The 19,227-nt window shown below is 40.8% G+C and overlaps 1 protein-coding gene across 4 annotated transcripts in view; it reads left to right on the forward strand.

The window, feature by feature from the left end:
• Positions 1-3,385: 3,385 nt before the first annotated feature.
• The window catches only part of PXYLP1 (2-phosphoxylose phosphatase 1), a 67,532-nt gene continuing 51,690 nt past the window's right edge, over positions 3,386-19,227 (forward strand). Inside the window, exons 1-2 of one of the 4 annotated variants that reach the window (XM_044432807.1) lie at positions 3,600-5,944; positions 7,619-8,620. The gene's annotated coding sequence lies outside the window, so the exon portion shown is untranslated. Of the gene's footprint in view, positions 3,549-3,599; positions 5,945-7,188; positions 8,621-19,227 lie in introns of those variants that run through there. The other 3 variants (XM_044432808.1, XM_044432809.1, XM_044432806.1) reach the window with 3 other exon arrangements.

A 19,227-nucleotide genomic window follows, 5' to 3' on the forward strand; every position in this document is an offset into this window, starting at 1 on the left:
GACACATACTATTTTTTAGGACAAGGGTTTCTGTTAATGCCATAGAACTGATTAGATAGGACATATTAGGAGTTTCAGCCTCAATTCCATGTATAAGAAAACTGTAGAGATTGGAGCCATTCATCTAAAATGCCTTCAGGGAATATGGGGACAGACTCTGCATCAGGTGAGAAGGGGATGGAATTCCTGGTTGAAGACTCAGATAAGGCAGGAAGTAGCAAAGAGTCAATTACTTTCAGAAAGCATAGGAAGTCACTGAGAGCCTGTTACTGAAGGAGAAAGTATGACAAGCATACTTTCCCAGGGTCAGATGTCAGTGGAAGAGGGAATGGCAATGAAAATGTGTTACAGCAAGAGGTAACCACTTTAAAGGTAGGGTGCTAGTAATTTGAGTTTGGAAGGGAAAAGATGCCCCCAGCTTGAAAGTGAGGTCACTCTTAATGGCTTGCAGCTTAGAATTCTAACTAGGTTTCTTGCTTTTGTTATTGGTTTCTGCAATTACAGAAAATGGTTTCATTTATACTTTAAGGTTGGCCTTGCTGGTTTCTGTTGCCATAATAATGCTTGGTTAGAATGTCTTTGTCCATCTCTGCTGATGAAAATAGAGAAGGACAGCCTCAAAAATAAAATATTAAACCAAGATAAATGGGCATACATCACATTTTATGGAATTTTTCACAATAGCTGATACACTGATAGAGTTATGGCAAAGCTGGTATGGAGGCTGTAGAACTTAGTCAACGCATGTACTCCTTAGCAAGGTTTGTAAGGAAGCGCTTCACCTGAGGTGCTTAAATATGGAAAGACTGAGCTTTTGCTATACCTTCACAGCTGCATATGGTACACTACTGGAGGAAAGAAGCTGTCATGTAAGATGTATAGGATGCTAAAATGATAGTGGTATATATTGTTTTAAAACAAAAATGACTCTGGATTCTAACGATCACTGGGAAACTCCTCTTGTTAGTGCCTCAGGGAAAACATTAGCAAAGTGATTGTGAGGTGGCTTCACCTACTTGTAATTCAAACGTATCCTGAGGCACAGTGTAGTTGTACAGCAAGATGTGTGTCAGTGGAAATGATTTCTTGTACGCTAGCTGTAAGAGGATGTGCAATTGTATTTATAGAGCTTACCAATAGATCAGAAGAATCTCCCTGTGTGAGATCCCTGGAAATATCTACCTGCTCTGACCTCCAGCAAGGCACTTTTGGCCTTTCCATAACAGTAAATGTAATCCTGCATGGTTTGCTGGACTCAAGCATCATAGTTCTCCTTTCAGGAGCACAGTGAAACTTGGCTTATTTTTATAGCAAGCATTTTCCCTTATGGGAGAGTTCTTCTTGTGTCAGAGTTCAGAGAAAAAGGTTTACTAACTTGCTTATTTAAATGTCAAGATCAACCTCTTGTTTTAGTTAGGGTACTCATCCCTTCAAATGATGCCACAGCCACAAGCAAGGACAGTTACAAGGCCTCATGGAGTGATTTTTATCATGTGTGTAATGATCAACAAATCAGTGTCAGAATGCAATACAGTAAAATCGACAAATACAATAAAACCAAAAATGACAATAAAATCAATAATGCCCTACCAGAAGATAAACAATTAATAAAGTAAATAAAATAAATAGATAAATTGAGAAGGGGATGGCACATTAAACAAATTTACAGCAACAGTGCAAGTTATAAAGTCATGAAAATATAAGATTAAGCAATTATCCTTAAAACAATGCATTAAAAGTAAAGCCAAACAGATTCACTCTCCAAAGTGGCAGGTTGCAAGGAAAAGGTACCTTCCCTCCTGCTCAGATGTCTTGTCACTAGGTGGACAAACTGCCCATCTACAAAAAAAAAAAAAAAAAAAAAAAACTGCATGGCAGAATGAAGAGGCAAAGTCCACCCAGCATTAGACAGCCCAACTTTTGAGCTCAGGGTTCAATATGATTGCACTCTTAGTTACTTTTTTTCTCTTTTTCTCTTTGTCCAAATACAGGCAACTTCTTTGCTTATCAGGTTTTTTGGCCTGTGTTTATTCTTTTATTGGGCAAACATGTTTAACAGTTTGTCTACTCTGCAAGAAGTGTTTTCTGTCACACAACAGGCCGAGGACATCTGCTACCTTAATTACTTTCACTGGTAGTGTCCAAGCTGCACCAAAATTAAAGAGAGGCTTTGAACAAATAATGTAGTGCATACAATATTAAACATTGTTCTTTTCACATGTAATGCCTGCCAAAATGGCTTCAAATGTTCATTGCTTAATCTTAAGGCTCATATGTAATAAATGGCACATTGGCTGTTTCAGGGTGAGCCCAGAATCTTTTGGCACGGGCACTACCTGCTGTCACTGTCACTCCAGCTCTTTTTGCAGAGTATACAAGGATGGTCTGTGCTTCTTGCAAGGTTCCTCCGACACTGAGTTCAGCATGCCCTCCTGTGAGATGGGCTGCATCGCGCTGCTCCTCCCTGGCCCCGCGGGAGCTCTGGAGAGCCACGCCAGCTGCTGCCTCGCCATGGCATTTTCTCATGGTCAGCAGGGCTCTCGGAGCCGCTGCCCACTCGGAGGAGCCGAGTGGGCTTTTTAACTGGCAGCTTTAGGAGCGGCTTCTCTTGAAGGTTACGATGTGCTCACGACTTGTTTGGCGGCAGGCGGCAAGGAAAGTACCTTCAAGTAGAACTCTGACTCCTTCTCTGTGCGTTAAATGCTGAAATGTCAAAACAGAGAAGGGGGTTAATCTTCATTCGGAAGAAAGATCAGGAGTCATACAAAGCGCTATTTCGACACAAGCCACAGCCAGCCTTTAAAATGATACGGAGAGAGCCCCGCTTTTGGAACCTCTTTGAATCTGAGGAAAGGTAAGGTGGGCACAGCGCGGAGGCTTGGAGTATTAGGAGGAGAGAGACGCTTCACTCCTCTGAAACGGAGGGGTGGAAGTAAAGCCTGTAGCAACCTTTCCCATCATGTTTCCGTCTCTAAATAGCTTTGCGTGCATTCTTTCCCGCCTGCTCCGCCCCGCCCCGCCCCGCCCCTACCGCTGCTACAGCCACGACAGCGCCAGTTCCAGACTAGGGCAGGACGACAGAAAGCGAGAGGACGCTCTCCCCAGCGGCGACGCGTCTTCCTGAGCCAGGAACCTTCCCATGGGGAACTGTGCGCCGCTGCGGAGCGGTCGCCGCGTTACCACCAGCCTGTAGTTTCGTTCGCTCGCTCGCTCGTTCGCGGGAGGGAGGGAGGGAGCGGAGTCCAGATTCCCGAAGCGACTGCCTTGCCAGTACGTGGCGCTGCCGGGGACCTTCTCGGGCAGCCAATGGGGAAGGATGGAGGAGGCGGAGTCTGAGCGAGCGAGCGAGCGAGTCAGAGTCGGCTCAAGTTGGTTCGCGCGCCGCGGCGGCGGCACAGAGGCAGAGAGTGCGAGGACGGAAGGAGCGGCGGAGGCGGAGTGAGGGGCTGCTGCCGCCGGACTGAGGCGGTTGTGCCGCCTGGGCGACGTTGGCCTGAGCATTTCCCGGCTTGGCTGGCTGGACAGGGAGGAACCCCGCGGCGGGGCAGGTAGGAGCTGAAGCCTCTGCTTGTGTACATGCCCCTGTGCATCGCCGGGAGTCCTGCAAGCCCTGTCGCTCCTCGGAGCGCAAAATGGGGCTGCTTGCCTCGGGGCAGCTCCCGCTCGCGCGTCTCCCCTTCGCCCCTCGGCCTTCCCTTTTCATCCATTCCACCCTGCAGCCATGGGGCGACACAGCCCCTCTTCCTTGCATTGCCCGCCTCAACACGGCGCAGACGCTCCGGCGTGGCGGCAGCACCTTTCCGGATTCTCACGCTGCTGGCGACGAGCCGCCCGCGGGTCCCCCGTGCGCGCCCTGCCGAGCCGCTTCCACTCGCGCTCCTGCAGCGAGCTGGCGTGGCGACTCATCGCGCTTCGTGTCTTCTCAGGAGATCAGAGGTTGCGGAGGACGACCCCGTTTCTTCTATCTAACAAGGAATCTCTCCTGGCTTTTTATTTTTCCCTCTCCTACCAGCTGCTGTTGCTTTTTACTTCTTTTTAATTCCTGCGCTGGGTTTCCCTCTCTTTCTACAGGCATCACGGTTTAGATCGGGAATGCGAAGTGTGGGGAAAAGACCTGAAGCGACATTTCTCTTTCTATCTTTCCTGATATTTCTTCTGGATCCATGTTTTCCATCAATTGGTTTTATTGATGAGCGTCTAGGGAGGTTTAGGTTTGGAAAGTCTGTTCTCTTGTGCCTGCCCACCCCGCATGCATCAGTAAGACACCATGCAAAAATCTTTGTTTCTCCTTGTTTTCTCTCCCTCTCTACCCTGTTTTTCTCGTTTTAAACTCTTTTGCTATCCTTGTTGATACCTGAGCATGTATTTATTTAATGGTGTATAAGAGAGGCTTGCTCTAGTTTCCAGTTCAGCTTTCAGTTGTCTTGTCCTGTACTGGTGTGACCCTGTCAATGTGGGCTTCTTGGTTACAGGATCATCATTTTGCTGGTGATCGACTGTATATCTATCAGGAAGAGAGCATTAAGAAACCCTGAAATGGGACATGCTGTTTCATATCATTTCTATAATTTTGCTTAAGCATGCAGTGTTTATATTTGGTATTTGTTACACTATTTGCTTCTTACACCTGGGTGATTGCCTTTCCTTGTTATCCCAGGCTGGCAGTGTGTGAGCAAATTGTATGACCATCTGGTGCACATCTTTGCTTTGTATAAAGAAAGGGAGGTGATCTGGTAAGGGAGCTTTTGAAGAATGAGTTATCTGCTGCACATATATCAGCAGTCTGTTATGATTGCTCAGAAGCAGTATATTTGGGCAGCTTTGTAATCTAGTATCACTCTTGCTCCCAGCAGTGGAAAAGGCAGAACGAAGTCAACAGAGCCCTTCCTTATCGCCAATAATTACAGCTGAATTTAACACATTTATTTTTCTTTGCCAGGCTCTTCTCTATCAATCAAAGCTTCTATTCTTGAATTTACCTCAAGATATAGTTAGGCCATGTTTGCTATGTACTAGCATGGACACCTGTATTATACCTAATTGACTGTGGTGCACAAAAGCTTTCATAAATGTTTGAAGTTGAGTTCTTTTGTAATTCATTAGAATGAACCTAAATTAGATCAACTTTAAAGTACTTTAGAACATTAAAAATGGCATTTATGCAACTGTGATTTGAAGTAGTACAATATCTTGCTGCATTCTACTGTCTATGTAGACTCAGATGCATTACTACTAGCCCTTAAATCCTATGTTAACATTGAAAAGAAGAGGACAGTTTTTTTAATAGAAGGGTGTATAAGTGGATGACGAGCAAAACCTTGTTAGTTTAAAATGCTTTCAAAACAGACTGTTGGAATCATGATCACAAACCATCAGATCACACATACCTTACCTAGATAGCTCAGTATTGTCTTCTAATTGTTCTTTGTTCTATTGTGATACTGTTATAATTTTGTTATGCAGGTACAACAGGAATGCAGCCTTGGCCATTAGTATATTCCTAGACTGACTGGGTTGCTTACGTATAGTTAATATTCGTAGTGATTTAAAGAATAATTACATCAGAGCATCAGCAAGTCCTAATCAGAAGTAACTGTTTTGACATAGAACTATTGATCAGCAGTGGAGTGGGGCCATGAGAGTAATGTCAGATGACCTGAGAAACCCCATTCTTTCTGGTATTTTATTTATTTAAAGTTTCTATAACTGTTCTTTAGTGAACACTGTACTTGTACAACAGCAACAAAATATCAGCAAGGAGGGTGCCTTTTATACACAAAAGACTTTCACATGATCCAGAATCCGACACAATCAGGGTTCTGGGTCCCATGGAAACTGCAGCATGTACATTTGTTTACAGGACAGCTATGTCACCAGAGAAATCCCCACTGTGTGCTTGAACACCAGGGGTAAGGGCTGGTAGATCTGCACATCACAGGGGCAGGTAGGAACTATTTGCTATGACTTGCTCTCCTGTTGCTCTGCATGCTAATGGTAGCTTGTAAGAGCATAAGAACCACCATGCTGGATCAAACCAAGGGTCCATCTAGTGGTACAATTTTAGATTGTGCAACTTGAGTTGTGTTACATTTACTAGAAGCCAACATGTCTTTCTCAAGAACAAATCCTGACAGAGTAATCTAATTTCATTTTTTGACGGGGTAACCTCCCAAATGGATTGTGGAAATGCTGTGAACATAATCTATCTAGACTTTAGCAAAGCCTTTGACAAAGTACTCCACAACAACCTGATAACCAGACTAGCAAAAAGTGGGCTAGATAGTGAAACCATTAGGTGGATCCACAGATGGCTGCAAAATTGGAGTGCTCATCAATGGCACATTTTCAAACTGGGAAGAGGTGACAAGTGGGGTGCTGCAGTTCTGTCCTGGGACCAGTACTCTTCAACATTTTTATTAACAATTTAGATGAGGAGGTACAAGGAAACATAATTACATTTGTAGATGACACAAATCTGGCTGAAATAGCAAATACCCTGGAAGAAAGAGATAAGATACAGGATGATCTTGATAGCTTAGAATACTGGGTGGAGAACAGCAGAATGAAAGTCAGTAGGGACAAATGCCAGGTCCTCCACTTAGGAACATGAAACCAAATGTATTGCTACAGAGTGGGAATACTGGCTCAACAATACTGCAAATGAGATGGATCTTGGGTTTGTTGTAACTAAACTTGGGTTTGTTGCAAGCTAAAATATGAGCCAACAATGTGATGCAGCTGCAAAATGGGCAAACACTGTTTTGGACTACATTAACAGAAGTATCACTTCCAATACACATGAAGTACTAGTTACCTTATACTTAGCACTACTCAGACCTTACCTAGAGTGCTCTGTCCAGTTCTGGGCACCAAAGTTTAAACAATTATCAGAAAAGCTGGAAAGAGTACAGAGGAAGGCAACAAGGATGATTCAGGAATTGGAGGCAAAGTTGTATGAGAGACTGAAAGAACTGGACAAGTCTAGCCTGGAGAAGAGAAGACTGAGGGGTGATATGATAGCATTCTACAAGTACCTGAAAGGCTGTCACAAAGAGAAAGGACAAGATCTCATCCATTCATGAAGGCAGGGCATGGAATAATGGACACATTAAAAGATACCAGATTTAGACTAGACATCAGAAAGAATTTCTTAAGTGTCAGAGCAGTACGACAATGTTGCTAGTTGTGAAGTCACATCCGACCCATTGCGACCCCATGGACAACATTCCTTCAGGCAGTATGACAAGGGCAGATACTAAATGCTTGGGGAAATTGTGGACTCTCCATCACTAGAGACATTCAGAAAGGGTCTGGACAGTCATCTGAATGGGATGGTGTAAAGCAGTATCCTGCAATAGCAGGGGTTAGAGCCAATGGCCTTCTGGCCCCTTCCAACTCTACTATGATTTTAAATGTATCATATATCAAAAGCTTCCTGAATATAACAAGCTTGTAAATTGGCACATCACTGAGAGGCTCTTTTGAGTAAATGATAGACACTACTGTGTAAAACTTAGGTTTGAAATTTGTTGGTTTCATGTGCTATCAAGTCATCTTTGAAGCGTGGTGATCCTGTGAACAACTGGGTGATTAATTGGCTGTATTTTGTTTCCACCAGGTTCATTGTCTGGGTTGATATGTCACAACAAGCAATACTGTGCAAGTATCATTGTGTGAGGTTTTTATGTATGGATGTGCCTGAAAGACAGTCAGGTTCATCATAGTAAGTTTCATTTGGCATCTTCGTCCTCCTCAGTCCTCCAGGCAGTACTCCAAGAGGCATTCCAAGGAGGAATGAGGCTCCTCACTTTGACAACTGCAATTGCGAGCCAAGTTTACTTCACCATGGCTGACAGGCAGTCTCTGCTGCACAAATAGGGCTCGTGCCCTGAAGTGAAGCAGACAGAGGTGGCCTGATAGACTGCTCTTCTGCTTCAGAGGGGACTGTTGGAGCAGGAGGGTTTTCCTGATCCACAGCCAGGAAAAAGGGAGGAATTTGGTGGGCAGTGTTCCTTGTGCCGTTTCTTGCAAGGCATTTTGTTCTGGTATGTGCAAAGGTCTGGGAGGGACAAATTGAGTAACAGTGCTCCTTCCTGCGGCACTGCCCTGTGGATTCCTATCCCTGCTGTTGGCTCGTGAGGAGCATCATGTGGTGCTTCACTCTGCCTTATGCAACGGGTGACATGAGAGCATCCACTGCGATATGCTGCCCCCAATTGGGCATTGCCCTCCAGCAGAGCTTCATCGCTCCTGCTTGTGCAGGAGCAGCGGTGGGGGAATCAGCTGAAGGGGAATCAACTGAACATTGCTTCTCCTAGCACTGACCTGATTGCCTGCTCCTGCCCAGAGAAGATCTTTAGGACAGGAGGTGGGAGATGGGGGAATGTCTGTGACAGCTGTGCAAATGGCCACCCTCATGGCAATGGTCTGCTCTTGCCAAGCGGTTCTCTGGTTCTGATTGGTACGATGCTGAATTGTGTTTTCCAGTTTGATGATGCAACAAGCATTCAGGGTACTGCAAAACCATGGAATAGACTGTTCTGTTTGTAGTTTTTCCTAGCAAAACATACTATGCTGAAATATCATGATGCGATTCAGACAACACGACAAACCTAAAAAGGTAAAAAACCACCATTGTTTGGTATACCTGTCCATTATCTTGTTAGCCATTTAGTATTTTAAAGTTATTTTATGAGGATATTTTGTGTCCTTCAACAAATGTTTCTTAAAGCAGTTTTATGATACAATACAAATATGGTTTATTTTCATAGGCTGTATGACTGTTGTGCTGTACTTAATTTTAAAATAAGCATGTTGCTTATCATGACAAACTGGTTCTAAATTTTGTCTTATACTCTGCACACCAAATTAGCAAACACCAAAGTGAAACTTTTAAATCAACAAATTAAGTAAAAATGCTATATCAAAAATTATATGAAAGCTGTATTGAAGACATTTGTATAAAACATAGCAGAAGCTTTTCCACATCAAAACACCTTGCCTTACAAGGTGATGTAAAAATGAGTCCTCTTGTTTCTGGAAGGGTTTCCTAGAGCAAAAGCTACTGCTACAGAGTGTTTGTCCCTGTCAGTCTATTTCAGTGGTGCAGGACCCATGGCATCCCAGCCCTCTGTTGGAGTAGCAGAAATAGAAGGCTTTGAAAGCACAGCTCATTCACTCAGGTGGGGAAGGGGATGTAATTTCCTGCCAGGCAAGAATCTGGTGCTGGCTGGGTGGAGAGAGCAGAAGAAAGGGTGGGGAGAGTTCAGTCTTAAAATATACACTTGTATGGTTTAAAAAAGTGCATGTTGGCACATGCTTGCACTAACCTGGTTTACATGATTATTGCATGATTATTGCACGAATAATGAAATTAAGCCATGCAGAATTTTATGACTTTGGATAGTGTTTATTAGCCATTGTCTGTAGTGCTGTGCTGTCTAGACAGCATTCTTCTCTGCCACCTGTGTGGTCTATTGATCTTAATCTTTGCTAATGATTGTGTAATGATGATTAATTAAATACTGAATCACCTTTAAGTTTATTGTGTTATCACTGTCTGCCACTGTATCTGCTGCTGCTGCTTCTTTTTGTTGGGTTATTTCCATCTTCATAAGTTACCTGCTTTATCTTGAATTTCTGCCGGATGATTCAAGTAACTTCTATCTAGCTTTAGGTTTGTAATTACTTTTTTTAGTAGAAGTAACTCCATGACATTTTTGTTTCAAAGTAAGGTGCTTAAAGTGAAAGTGTGTTTTTGTGTTGATAACAGTGAGCATTCCTACAGTATTCCATACATGGGCAGTAGGGCAAGTGTAGCCATGCCCATTTACCAGTTGCTGCAGTTGTACTTGGCCCTGTTTCTAAGTGGAACATAAATAGCTTCATTTTAGATAAAGCTGTTGTGTAAAGAAAAATTCTCATAAAATCTGCTGAAAAGTTACTAATAGAATGTCAAATAGAATGTCCCATGTTCTAGAGAAATCTGTGCTCGTCTTCTTGTGACAACTATGGCCAAGCAGCAGTGTTGTTCATTAATACATTTCTTATAGCTTGTATATGCTTAAATACATTTTCTTGTTAAGAATGGGGCCATCAAGCCATTTTATTTATAGCAAAGATGGTTGAACATGAAAGAACATCACGAAGAAAAACTGCACTAGTCCCAGCAGACAAATAATGAGACACATAAGATGGAGATTGTTCATGGGCAATCCTAAAAAAACCCCTTGCTTTCTGTGAGTGACAGTTTAAAATTGCAGGGTTTGACATGTATGGGAGAGGTTTATTTATTCATTTTTTTTAATGACAGACTGTACTCTGCAGGCTTGCACTAGCTCTGCTCATGTGGTCTTGCTTAAAATGATCAAGACAGCTGCTAGCTGAATGAGGATTAGAAGTGAGCATTTGATTTTGGAGGAAGTAAGGAGTGGAATTCTACCTTGACTAATTTGAATTTGGGCTTTATTTCCAGTTTTGTGCTCTGAAAGCTGGATTTAACCTGATTAGTAAAATCATAGTATTTCCTCATATGAGTATTATTAATGTTCACACAATTCCTAAAACAGTGGTTGCCATATGGTAGCATAATCTGCCTAACACCAACACTAACATGTTTTGGTACCTTGCATTGCCAGGTCACAGTCACTCTAATTTCCCTTAGCTGTCTTTGTAGACTATGAAAGATTTCTTTTAATTGCTTATCATCACATGGTGCCAAGACTGGAAAACTGGTTTATTTGTCTGCCACTTTCCTAACTTTGAATCACAGACCATTCATATAATATAAGAAACATAACCATAAGAAACATAACCATGTATTTTGAGGGATCATTATGAGCTGGAATTCTGGGTCATTATAAGCCAACCAGAGAATGGAAAGCACCCTGGTTATTTCAGTAAGCTATTACCATGTGATATGAAAATGATCATGGAAAGCTTCAGCTATTTGGTGGTATGGAAGTGTAATAAACAAACAATAGTGTTGTAAGTATGTTAATAAAATTTCTCTCCTAGCTGTTCAGTAAAATCATAAAGGGTTATCTTTGCATTAAATAATATTTTAGCAAAAGATTTTGAAGAACCATTTATTTAATTATTACTCATAATATTTTATATAGCCTGTCCTGTAAAACATTTTGAGGTAAAAGCAGAGTTACAGGTATCATAAAGGAACACTGACATGAATGAAAACATCTTCAGCATGAGCCTAAGATGCCATAAAGGGGTGTCCAGAGTGAGTGCCATCGCAGAAGAGTCTTTCTTCCTGGTAATCAGTAGATAAACATCTGCAGAATGTAGCAGAGCCAGGAGGGCTCTGATGATAAGTTTAACAGCTGGGGAGATCTGTATGGGGCAAAAAACTGTTATGTGATACCAGGTTGATTTAGGTCCTGCACATTAATAGCTCCCCTTTCCTGCTGTGAATATTAGAGCTCTATTGTTGGAGATGCAAGAGCTGTGGAGGATTCTTCAGGGCCTGGGAAGTTTGTGCTCTCCTTCTGAGGGCAGATCTCTACCCTTAGCGTGGGAAGATCCAAAAAATCCTAAAGCTCCTGGAACATTCTCTCAAGGACCTTAGGATTGCAGCAGAATTTATGAAATTGTACCTTTCCTTTGGTAAAAATCTATCCATGCCTTAATGCGTCCCAAATTGTCATCCTGCCTTGAATGGGAAAGTAGGAACGTGTTTGTTGTAGTAGCATACAAATGTGGTGAATCATACACAGAGCTTTAGAAAATAGTTACTCAGGTTTGTACAGTATAAAAGGAGCACTTGGAAAATGGTATCGTGAAGAATGGATATAATAAAAATTTGGCAGCTTAACTTGTGCTGATAAGAAACACTACCAAGCTTTTATTCAATTGTAAACACAATGATAACTTAGTTTTTTTGCCCACACAAATACAAGGAAAAAAGATGGTTTATATTTTCAAATGCAGTATAAAATTGGTGTTAGATTAACTGTATATGTTTGAACATAACTTCTAAATGTATATTTCCGAAGACACAGGCAGTTTAACATGAATTTAAGGAATGGGAAGTACACTCACATCAGATACTGGTGTAGACTTACTTTGACAAACTTAAGCAGTTGGCCTTAGGCTACTATCTTTTATGTGGCTACTATCATGTGGAGTGAGGCAACAAAATCAAGTAAGCATAACCTCTAGTTAAATCACTCTGAAATAACCTCTACTTTTTTTCCTACAATAAACATCCGGTTTCACTTATATATAGTGTTGTCTTAGACATTCTGAAAACATGTTGTTGTCTTTGGATGGTCAAATCATAGCCTGATAAGGCAATGTATGCACAAGCTGTGGGTGTCTGCATTCAGCTCCTTTGCTTCTCCCTTCTTGTGAGAAGCAGCAGTGACAAGGAAGAAGTGGTTAACCATAGCTTCCTCTTATGTCAGAACACTGAGCTATAATTAATGACTTAAGAACATAAGAAGTTTCCTGCTGGTTCATGGCATAGGTTTAACCCACATTTTGTTCCCACATTAAACAACCAGATAACTGTGGAAAGTATGCAGGATAGAACTGTAGCAGCTTCCCAATCATGTCCAATAGCAACTGGTATTCAACCATATTAACAATTGATCCTGGTTTGAATGTGATGGAAAACTATGATGATTAACTGTGGCTTCCTGATTGGTTTCATCGCTGGCATTAAGGGGGGAGTGAAGTGGCAGCAGTTTAAATGTGCATGAAGGGCCATAGCTCAGATGAAGAGCATGTGATTTGTATCCAGAAGGTCCTAAGCTCAGCCCCTGGCAACTTCGGAGAGAGCTGGAAAAACTTGTGCTAAAACCTCTTGAGACCTGTTTACCAGCTAGTGCTGGCAATACTTGGCTAGATGGATCAATGGCAGCTTCTTATGCTCATGCATATCTTCCTTAATCTGTAAGAGAGTGAGCAAGATTGATTCAGCCCAGGCTTTCAAGTCTCATGTGAAATAGAATATTTCTTCTTCCATTTTCGTTAGCAGTAATTTCAATTCATTGTTTCTTTCTGCCATTTACCGCATCTGGTATTATCTGCATATCAATTTTTTTTCAATTTTTGCTGCACCGTCTTCTGATCCAAATCCACCTTTCTTTATAGGTTTTCCCTACAGATTGACCAGATAGAGAGATAAAATACACTTCTATGATGCCTTTGCCTATAGAAAACCACTCTGTTTCTCCATCTCCCACCCCAACAGTATCTTTTTCACAATGCAGCTTACACTTCAGGACAATCAAGAGCTGGGGCACAGGTCCCTTCCCTTTTTTTTTTTTCCTTTTTCAGAACCATCCATAACTTCTCATGATCCTTCTGATACTCTTTGGTGCAGTCCAGTAGCCAATATACATTTGTGATAGGATCTTTAGTGCCTCCTCCTCTACAAAATCCAGATTTGAGCATCAGGCATTTCTCATGCCATGTAGGATCAAATTCTTGGTTGCAAGACCTTGAGCATTGCTTTGGGAAGCAATGCTGTGGGAACATGGGAAGTCAAAGCTATGGTCCTGTCCTCTTTTGCACCTCCCTTTTTAGGGATCGAAATGGAATATTTCCAGCCTGTGGGTTGGGTCATTGCTTTGTTTTCAGCATTTCAGTATATATTCCTGTTAGGATTTGGACCACTTCAGTCTTTGTAGCCTGAGACAGTTCTGTCGATGCCCTGTCTATTCCCAGTGCCTTATTCCTTGTACATGCTTCAGAACAGCTTTCACTTCATTTTCTAATATTGCAGGATCTTCTGCATAGAATTCCTCTTTCACAGTCTGTCATCCTTTTATTTCTTCTGTACAGTTGTTCTGTATATTCTTTCCACTTTGTAAAATTTTCTCCTGGTTAGATATAATGCTTTCCTTTTGTATTTCCCTTAGATTTCTTAGATCTTCTCAAAGAGGTATCTTGTTTTTCCTTCTTTTGTTGTTTTCTATTTCTTAAGACTGGCCATTGTAATACTTTGTTCTGTCTCTACATAATAGTTGCTGCAAAGTGGGGAGGGTGTGAGTTGCTAAATAAAAGTATTAAGAAATGTAGACTGCATATCTGAAACAACCAGCACAAATCAGACTGTATAGACAGAACAATGAATACCGTTTGCATATGCTTCTTTAGTTAAGTGGTATACTAGATTATAGTATAGTGTGTTTGACCTTTAAGCAGCTTGGGATCATTGTATCTCTAAGCCATTCACTTCTGCATGCCTGAATATTTTTAGAGGCTCTTTTCAGGGTCCCACACCCTGCCCAGCTTGTTGTAAGGTGCACAGTGATTCAAGACAGTACTTTTAGAATGCCTTCTCCAGAGAGGCTCAGCTGTTGCTCAGTATTACACTGACTCAAGGTGAAAAAGGTTTTTATTTTAGCTATTGCTATGTGTGTTGTCTTATACTGAGTCAGTCCATAGGTCCATCTAACTCAGTATTTCCACGCTGATTCCAGATATATGTATTTCCAAGACCCACCTGGAGTAGCCAAGGATTGATTTTACCTTCTTTTGCATGCAAAATCCTTCCATTTTTGTGGCTCTGGTCTTTTGTGGTTATAACATTTATACTGGTTTGTTAAGATTTTGTACTGGTTTTTTGTATTTTTCATTGTGAACTATTTTAAGAATCTTCAGGGTTAGAGGTATAAATGTATGTATAAATGTAAGTGGATAGATGCATTGAGTCCGAACTCAGATACTTTAGCTTAGTGTTACTATGCAGGAGCTTTGTGCTAACATAGCGCAGTGGAGGAATTGCAAGTGGAGGAATAGTTATAAAGGTGATGTCATCTCTGCTAAACAGATTGTTATACAAAAAGTTGAGGGGGTTTCCTTGACACATTCTTTTTGATGTAAGAACAATTTAATATTACTACCATAAAGGTCAGAGCTTCTATTAAACATGGTGTTTCTAATGCTTACTCATACAGTGCCCATTAAAATAACACAGTAGAATGCAAAGACTGAGACTGAAGAAGGTAATGTAGTCACAAGACGAATTTGTATGAAATACAGATGCTGCACTTGGTAGGCTTCCACCTATTGCACTTCTGTAATGGAAGGTCTGCACCCATTTCTCCTTTACTGTACACAGATAAGCCATTACAACAGCTCATTTCCTTGTGTGTAATTTCCTGTGCTTCAGTGCAGAACTGTGCTGTCATCTTATTTCATGTGGTTTTCTTGGTTCCAAGGGCCACTGATTAGCTGATGGCTTATGATTGCACAGTATATAATTATAGTATGCCTGTTCAAAATAGTGTTTATCATGAGCTTTGAGTTAGTAAACCTGCTGCTTATGTAGTACTTGGAAGTGTGTGAAGGGAGGAGGAGAAAAAGCAAGAGATTTAAAATAGCTTGACTCTGTAAATTCACAGTGTTTTTTGAGGTAGTGGTTTTTGGCCTTTCCACAGCTGGGAACTGGCCGGGGAAAACAGGAAAACCATCTCTGGGACCACTGAGGCAGAAACAAAAGCACCATACACATTCTGTGTATTAGTTTCCAAACAGAATACCTAAAAAAATGAAAATTATCCAATTCAACCAGAAACCGAGCAACAATAAATGCCAACAAAAGATCAAAATACCAAAATTGGCACGGCATGGCTCCCACCCAGCTTCCACAAAGCTGTCTCTCCCTTCCCAGTCCCCCTCCAGGGGGCACTGGTGCACCCCCCCCCCCGCAAACACGATGCCAACCAAGGAAGAGGTGGTGGAGCACAGCCAGCCCTCGCGCCAGTCTGCAGCGACTGGGATGCGCCCCCTCCCCGGACTGGCAGGAAATCTTCTGCAGACTGGTGCTGGTCCCCAGACTGGCAGTTGAAAGCCACTGCTTTAAGGTATTTTGGAGTGGAACTTCAGGGAAGCAAACTCCTATGACAACTAAGAAATAAGGGATTGTTAATGGAGATTAATGCTACTCTTGCTGTAGTCTGTACATATTCTTGCTATAGTCAGACAGTGAGGTATAAAGCACAGGAAGTCAATGCAGCTATTGTGTAATGCAGTATATAAAAATGTGGCACATTAGTTTTCAGAAATCACAGGCTTAACAATAGGTATTATTCCAAGAAATTAAAGGTGCTACTTAGAAGAGGTTAGTGAGATGTAAAATATATTTTAAATAGGATTTAATTCCCTATAATAATAGATATAAAATCATTGATATGTGAAATTTGAAAATAAGGGTAAATGGAAAATATATATGGCACTCCTGAAAAAATACTTTGATTTTTCTACACATTTTCCTGATTACTCCAGTTACATTAATCCTCTTATCATTAGACAGCACATATATAGTGTACAGTTTAAAGGTCTTAGGTTATTAGGGTCTGAAAACAGTCAAACTGATTGTCTTTAAATGTTTTCTCCCAAAAACTGGAAGCTTGGTAGAGAATTTTTAGGCCAAAGCAATTGTGCTATTAGCTACTTAACTGTATAAAGAAAAGGCAGTTCTGAGTGGTGCAATGACCCAATACTATAATGGGTTTTGCCCAGTAATCTTTATATTGAGGATGAAACAAATGGCAGGGAAGTCGAAATAGAAGCTTTAGAAACAAAATTGGGGGAAAAAAAAGATGAAGTGACTTATACAAGGAAGCATGCCAGCCATCAAAAACAGTTTTCTGGAGATATGAGGAACTGATATGGAAAGGGAGAGTGGTAATAACACAGTTGCATTATGAATGCTGTTTGGAGCATTGTGCAGAGAAATTCAACATTCAGAATATCGCATGTGGAAATGTAGGATAAAAGGCCACGCTGAAACATAATTCACTGATCATAGGCATGACTAACAAGTATATTGGTAGTTGACAAAGAAGGTGGAAAGGGTTGGACAGGGAAAGATTAAAAGCTCTGTATTTGCAAGAATCCAATTACTAAATAATCCTTTCAATCTATTATATAATCCTCACTGTTGCTTTTCCATTAAACATATGGCTGCTATTCAAATACTTAGGACCCCCCCCCCACACATAATTTTTCCACCATAATATGTTTTTGCACTTTGAATTTTCTCTAGTAAATAGGATTTTTTTTCACTATCATAAAATATTGAAGGCCCGCACGATATTGATTCAAGGGAGATGCAGAGAATTGGTGGCATTTGTTGAAATAAATCCAAACTAAATAGCTGCGATTATGTAGCCTTCTAATAATCTACAATAAAGTGTATAATTTTGTGAAAACCTCAGAAGATACCTGGATTTGAGGGGATCTGTTTTTGTGCTGAACCATTCAATGGTGTTGATAGTTATTAGGACTCTGTCAAAAAATGTGTATTTTTTCAACATTGTGCATGCATATATTCACACATTCCCACATACACATCCATACGCACACAGAGTATTTTGTGTACATAGGCAAGACAGTAAGGCTTTTAAAGAGCATGAGTTAGTTTCCAAAGTGTTTTACTTTGTCCTTTAAAATTTTGTTTAGTTGGTAAATGATAGTGTAATATGTGAACTTAACAAGACTTCCGGTTTAGGTAAGTGACTATAGAGGTAATTCTTTGAGTATCGAAAATGTTGATGTTTGTATATAGGAATTCAAGGTTGTACACTTAAAAAGGATATGAGTGCATTTTCCTTCAGTCACAAAATTAAGGTATATGTGATAAGGCAATGCAGAATAAATAGATAAAATAAATGTGGTGCTTTATTAATAATAAAGTATTTGCGCTAATAAACTGATGGCACTTAGATACTGAATTTATTCTTGGTTGTGGTGGAGAAAAGGGGCATATGGTTACAGTTTTATCACTTGACTGGTGGGTGAGTAGGTTGCTGCCAACAATTTTGTAACTGATTATGTGTTTCTTGATTTGCTAAGGATGGAACAAGACATACAGGGAAACACATGAAAGAAAGACAAAATAAGAAATGCTGCATGTCTAGCTTTTGTAATTTCAGGACTTTCCTAACACAGATCAAGTGACCTTGAAAGGAACAGATGAATGTGTAGTCAACCATGACTTCAGTGTATAGAATTTGTTTCACAAAATTCTAAAGGTTCCTTTTAGGTACTATATTTTGGGAGTCATGGACCATTGCCCTACATAATACAGGGGAAGATCTGTGCGCCAAGTTGAGCTTTGACATTACTTCTATTCCTGTCCATTAGTTGCAACACATTGTTTCCAGCTGTATGTCTTTACAGTTGGAAGAAGTTGATTCTTTATTTAACTTTACAGTTCTGAAGGAGCTTACATCTTGCACCTGAAGCAATTTATTAGCTTCTGGCAGTTGAACCAAATTTTGAACATGGGTTAATATAATCTTTGCTCACATTCATCAGTAATAGGATGCAATTTGCAAGAGAAAGATAATCTACAGTTCTTCATTGTGGTCTCTGTGCAACACACAAATGGGTGCTGCTCCTGCGCAGTGCCATGTTTGGGAAGGTTCCTCTAGCTAAGCCTAGAATTTTTGTCATTCCCCCCCCTCCTCCAGTTATATAAATAGGTGAATGCACAAATGACCACTCAAAGAATGACAGTTACAGTTATGCAACCTGCCTTTCTTTACATGTTATATCTTACTTAATTTTTGATAATAAGTGAAAGGATCACTATCTGAGGCAGATATCTTTCTGGGATCCATATTATTATCTAGAGAATGGAGTGACCGCAATAATATGGAGCTTAGGGAGCTGTAATTCAAATTTAATTCCTTTGCATATAGTATCTTTTGCCCACCTTTCCTAAGCTGTCTTCTAGTGTTCCTGAGTACTTTTTAACGTGTTTGCATCAAGATCAACTTAGCTGCCTGTCATACCTGATGAAGCATAGATTTACTGAGCTCCTTAGTTCTGAAATCTAAATAAGAGTCTCAATAATGAGCTTTCCTGGGGAAGCTAAGCAACTAATTTGTGTAAAACTTCTGGGTTTTGGATTATTAACATATAGAAATGACAACTGCTTTAGATTTTCATGTGAAAATATAAAGCATACATTTGCTTTTCTAAGGTCTATGTGAAAGAGAGGTGGGAAAAAACTCTAGAAAACAAACTTGGCGCAAGACCGAAACTGTTGCACAGGTCAGAAACAGTGCACAAAGAGGTGAAAGTCATGTGTAATGCGAACTACCTCAGGTTCTTTGGCTGAAAAAGAAGGGAGAATGTTGGAATATGTCCATATGTCCATAAGCATAGTTCCTCACAAACCTATCAGTTCTGTGAAGTATGTAGAACATATTTTTAAGAGGCAGAAATTGAATCTAGTGATGTATTAGTTGC

This window comes from Varanus komodoensis, unplaced genomic scaffold (genome assembly GCF_004798865.1).
Source record: "Varanus komodoensis strain SLA01 unplaced genomic scaffold, ASM479886v1 scaffold25, whole genome shotgun sequence".
Lineage (NCBI taxonomy): Eukaryota > Metazoa > Chordata > Lepidosauria > Squamata > Varanidae > Varanus > Varanus komodoensis.